Source organism: Perca fluviatilis, unplaced genomic scaffold, assembly GCF_010015445.1.
Source record: "Perca fluviatilis unplaced genomic scaffold, GENO_Pfluv_1.0 PFLUV_unplaced_scaf_1, whole genome shotgun sequence".
NCBI classification, from domain to species: Eukaryota; Metazoa; Chordata; class Actinopteri; order Perciformes; family Percidae; genus Perca; species Perca fluviatilis.
This window is the reverse complement of record NW_024375502.1, coordinates 1,077,326-1,083,177: the sequence shown is the minus strand read 5'-3', so window position 1 is coordinate 1,083,177 and position 5,852 is coordinate 1,077,326. Positions and strand designations below refer to the sequence as shown.

The window sequence follows — 5,852 nt, the reverse complement described above, 5'->3', positions numbered from 1 at the left end:
GGAAATATTGACATTCATTTTTTTTCTCAGTTTCACCAGTGATGACCTTAAGGGTATGCCATAATGTCTTTGTGTTGGTAGAAGAATGGGTAATAGACCGCCTTAGCCTTGCGCAGTTCAGCCAGGGGTGTCAAAAGTATTCTCATTCATTACTCAAGTAGAAGTATAGATACAGTGCCTTGCGAAAGTATTCGGCCCCCTTGAACGTTTCGACCTTTTGCCACATTTGAGGCCTCAAACATAAAGATATAAAACTGTAATTTTTTGTAAAGAATCAACAACAAGTGGGTCCCAATTATGAAGTGGAACGAAATTCATTGGCTATTTCAAACCTTTTTAACAAATAAAAAACTGAAAAAGTGGGCGTGCAAAATTATTCAGCCCCTTTACTTTCAGTGCAGCAAACTCTCTCCAGAAGTTCAGTGAGGATCTCTGAATGATCCAATGTTGACCTAAATGACTAATGATGATAAATAGAATCCAGCTGTGTGTAATCAAGTCTCCGTATAAATGCACCTGCTCTGTGATAGTCTCAGAGGTCCGTGTAAAGCGCAGAGAGCATCATGAAGAACAAGGAACACACCAGGCAGGTCCGAGATACTGTTGTGGAGAAGTTTAAAGCCGGATTTGGATACAAAAAGATTTCCCAAGCTTTAAACATCCCAAGGAGCACTGTGCAAGCGATAATATTGAAATGGAAGGAGTATCAGACCACTACAAATCTACGAAGACCCGGCCGTCCCTCTAAACTTTCAGCTCATACAATGAGAAGACTGATCAGAGATGCAGCCAAGAGGCCCATGATCACTCTGGATGATGTGCAGAGATCTACAGCTGAGGTGGGAGACTCTGTCCATAGGACAACAATCAGTCGTATACTGCACAAATCTGGCCTTTATGGAAGAGTGGCAAGAAGAAAGCCATTTCTTAAAGATATCCATAAAAAGTGTCGTTTAAAGTTTGCCAAAAGCCACCTGGGAGACCAAACATGTGGAAGAAGGTGCTGTGGTCAGATGAAACCAAAATCAAACTTTTTGGCAACAATGCAAAACGTTATGTTTGGCGTGAAAGCAACACAGCTCATCACCCTGAACACACCATACCCACTGTCAAACATGGTGGTGGCAGCATCATGGTTTGGGCCTGCTTTTCTTCAGCAGGGACAGGGAAGATGGTTAAAATTGATGGGAAGATGGATGGAGCCAAATACAGGACCATTCTGGAAGAAAACCTGATGGAGTCTGCAAAAGACCTGAGACTGGGACGGAGATTTGTCTTCCAACAAGACAATGATCCAAAACATAAAGCAAAATCTACAATGGAATGGTTCACAAATAAACATATACGGGTGTTAGAATGGCCAAGTCAAAGTCCAGACCTGAATCCAATCGAGAATCTGTGGAAAGAACTGAAAACTGCTGTTCACAAATGCTCTCCATCCAACCTCACTGAGCTCGAGCTGTTTTGCAAGGAGGAATGGGCAAAAATGTCAGTCTCCGATGTGCAAAACTGATAGAGACATACCCCAGCGAATTTTACAGCTGTAATCGCAGCAAAAGGTGGCGCTACAAAGTATTAACTTAAGGGGGCTGAATAATTTTGCACGCCCAATATTTCAGTTTTTTATTTGTTTAAAAGGTTTGAAATATCCAATAAATTTCGTTCCACTTCATGATTGTGTCCCACTTTGTTGTTGATTCTTCACAAAAATTACAGTTTTATATCTTTATGTTTGAAGCCTGAAATGTGGCAAAAGGTCGAAAAGTTCAAGGGGGCCGAATACTTCGCAAAGGCACTGTACTATGGTTTGACACCTCTGAGTTCAGCTTTTAATTTGGCTAAAACCAACAGATAATATTGGACCAGCAATATTATAATATTAATAGCTTACCTCTTTTCAGCAGAGGGTTGCTCTCCTTTAAAGTTAATAAAGTGATCATTTGACCAGTCACTCTTGAAGGACACACAGCTGGGTTCAGGTTCAGGAGACTCTGGTCTCTGCCCGGGTCCTGATAGAAAAACATTTATTGAGGGTCACATGTTCAGTTAAAGACTTCCTGCAAAAAATATAATAGTAATATGAATATGTATGTAGGACTAATAATTAACAATAATATGCCAATAACGCTTTACTTTCTGTCCAAAACTCAATACAAATATCTTTTGAAATCAGAATAAAAACATTTAAAAAAATGTTGTCTAAACAGAGATATTTTGAAAAAGACAGGAAATTATTTAGCAAAAATATTCTCATTTCATTTCTTTATTTGAAGGAGTGTGCATAAGATTGACATGACCCAAAACAACCCAGACAGGACGTAGTTACATCCAATGAGACTCGTTCCAGTTTGCTGGATGTTCACAACTCACCTCAATCTTCTTCTTCTTAACATTTCAATTTCCCTTTCCATTGCAATTCTCTCCTTCTGCCATTCAAGTCTCTCCATCAATCCTCTCTCCTCCATTTCTATTCTATTCACCACTCAAGTTCAGGTCGCCTTCCTTTTTTTTTAAAGTACGCGGTGGCTCCATGGACACACAGCTGGGTTCAGGTTCAGGTTCGGGTTCGGGTTCAGGTTCAGCTTTAGGTTCAGCAGGGTCGTCCCTCATGGGTCCTGTTAGAAAGAGAGGAAGACCACTTTTTAATCTCCAGGATCAAAAGCTGCTGGAGAAACTAAGTAGTTTCGAAGCAGAAAATAAAGAAAAATTTTATAAATTAAATTTGTGCATACTAATATACAATATATACTATATAATAAACGCCCATTTATATTGTAGCTTATTGTTACTTTTAAATTTTTCCTGTATAAATAACGAAAATGAAATTAAATATCTGAATGCAGGAATTTAGACGTCAGAAGTTTTTATCTCGACACCAAATGATTGCTGAGAGTTTGGTCTACACCTAATCTATTTGTAGAGTGTCCTGATTAGGATTGGACACTACAAATAACATGTTATTGAATTTGAACACAGAGTTGCATCATAAAGAAGTGCCACTAGTTCCTGTTGGAGGAGTGCCAGCTCATAGTGACGCAGTTCCATATTAGTTGGTTTAGTTAGAGAATAAAAGAGCTGAGTCATGTTGTCTCCACATCAGTCCTGTCAGTGAATAGAACGACCGACACTAACTGCTGCAGACAGATTTCTGATCTTCAACACAAGAGTCCTTAACACTTTCTCAGGAAATAAGAAGTGAAGTAGAAACATTATATTTAACATTACAGAGCCAGAAACTAACCCTGAAGAGACCAAAGACTAACTTGGCAGAAAAATCACAATTAGATTGTTTCCCCCACATGGTTGAGCCCTAATGCCCAGATAACTAACGTGGAGAGAAAACTATGTACACATAGGCAGGACTTATGGAGGGGGGCTTTTTACAAGTTTTTGTTCCTTTTTTAAGGTTTTTGTCGCCTTTTTGGAATAATGTTTGACTTTCTTTCCGATATTTTGACTTTTCTTTCATATATTTTAGCCCAAAGTCCACAGAGGCAGCCCGGTTGGTAACTTAAATTCATCAGAGCCAGCTGTAAATGACGATTGCATTTCATTGGACAATTCTGTTGTATAATGCCAATAAAGCCGAACCTTGAACCTTGAACCTTTTATCAGAAACAGTAGAGTTGTGTTGTGTCTCACTTTACTCTGATGGAGACGACCGTTTGTTTTCTGACAGCAGGAGAAAGGAAATAAAGATCAGCTGTTTGATTCCAGTAAATCACCAACATGGAGATTTATCTTCAACACAAGAGTCATCCAAACTTTCTCAGGAAATAAGAAGTGAAGTAGAAACTTTATATTTATATAATGTATATATTTATTTATTATATTTAACATTACAGAGCCAGAAACTAACCCTGAAGAGACCAAAGACTAACGTGTTGTTAAAGTATCAAACAGCAACTTACAGTTTCCTCAAACAGTCCAAAGAGTTGATGAAGAAGAGTTGATGAAGAAGAGTTGATGAAGAAGAGGGTCACTCTCCACCTGGAGAGAAATCTCTGACACAGGTGAGCTGTTTCCTGGAATGAGTCCCAGCTCCACCTGTCAGGAAGCAGGCAGGAAGGGCTGCAACAGGAGCAGATTTTCACAATAAAATGAAATTTGGACTAATGGAGCCAAGACTGAGAATCAATCTCACTTTTCTGTCCTGTCAGTGTTTGTTCTAGGTTTTGTAGAAGACTGAGGTCCAAATATTCAGTGGTGGGGAGTTTATGGTTTGTCTTTCAAGAAAAGGTTACGTTTGTCAATAAAAAATATGCAATTTTGCATAATGTTGAACTGTTATTACTAAGTGTGTCTTAAATGTTGTAAAAGCTAGATCAGCTGATAAACAAATAACACTCAGAAGGATTAAAGTAAATCTTAAAGCTAAAGAAGTCTGACTACAATCATAAAATCTGAGAAAAGTTTAGTTTTGATGCTCACATTGACTTCACATTAATTCAGTTAGGTGGTACCTAAAACGGCTCCAATGGTAGAGAAACCCTGCCTGAGACGTTAAAAACAATGACATTAAAGACACTTCTCCTCCTCCACACATCACTACAACAGTAACAGAGGCATTTAGGTCACTACATTTTATTCTGAAAGGTCCCAGAGGAAACAGTAGAGTCCTGTTGTGTCTGACTTTACGCTGGTGGAGACGACGGTGTGTTTTCTGACAGCAGGAGAAAGGCTCAGACCCCCCCCCATCTTCAAACTCAGCCTTCATTTAGATCTCAACTACACAGCTGTAAAGTTTCCTGACTGCAGCCTCACGGTTGGGACAGACAGACGTAGAAACACCTGGCAAAGGATTTAAAACCTCCTCTGTAGTAGTTCATGTTACAACATGGAGATTAATCTTCAACACAAGAGTCATCTAAACTTCCTCAGGAAATAAGAAGTGAAATAGAAACATTATATTTATATAATGTATATATTTATTTATTATATTTAACATTACAGAGCCAGAAACTAACCCTGAAGAGACCAAAGACTAACGTGTTGTTAAAGTATCAAACAGCAACTTACAGTTTCCTCAAACAGTCCAAAATGTCGACAGGAAACAACTCGATGTCGATGTTGTTTCCTGATGCGTCACAGCTCCACCTGTCAGGAAGCAGACTTTCACAATAAGAGCTTTGTTTCTTCCAAAACAAAGTTTTCAGAAGTCTTCTGGTAGCTGTGCCAAGAGAAATCTCAATCATTCCCAATCTTACAGAGACGGAGAGCGTAGGTATATGTAAGGAGATAACATAGGCACAGGCTAATTACTGATCACTAACATGCTAGTTAACATTAGTAATTACTGATCACTAACATGCTAGTTAACATTAGTCATTAAACCTAAACAGCTAATGGAAGTCCAAACTGCCTGTGAGCTTCTCCTGTACTATACGGTAATTCCTCTACTGTGTGACAGTAAGTCTCGTGGTTATGACCCAATCGTTAGCCTATTTTTATAAAAGCGTCTGCTACGGAGCCATAACGTGAGGTACAAGGTAATGGAGCCTTTTATACATTGTCGTGTTTCTTTAGAAATAAACAACGAACAAATAGAGTCTTTAAACACTTAAGATGTAAAGTTATTCTCTGTCAAAGTGACGTCAAAATGAATGGGAGTCAATGGGATGCTAATGGGGGAGAGCTAGGTAGCATCAAAATGGCGCCATAGGAGGTAGGCATTGTGGAGAGAGGCTTACCCTCTTTGTGTGACTAGAAAAGAGATCATATTCCTCCTGTATTAGCTGCTCTGCATTGGCTTCCTGTAAAATCTGATCCATTGACTTTATTGTGACTATTATTGCCACTGTTCATCACACCCCCAACCGGCACCGTCAGACACCTCCTACCAAGAGCCTGGG

General features: G+C 39.2%; 1 long non-coding RNA gene across 1 annotated transcript; it reads right to left on the bottom strand.

The window, feature by feature from the left end:
• Window positions 1-2,854: 2,854 nt before the first annotated feature.
• LOC120554997 lies at window positions 2,855-4,889 on the bottom strand. The gene is made up of 3 exons (XR_005638597.1): window positions 4,432-4,889; window positions 3,912-4,071; window positions 2,855-3,672 (listed from the first exon to the last, which is right to left on the bottom strand). It is a non-coding gene; the product is annotated as an uncharacterized LOC120554997 (long non-coding RNA).
• Window positions 4,890-5,852: the final 963 nt, after the last annotated feature.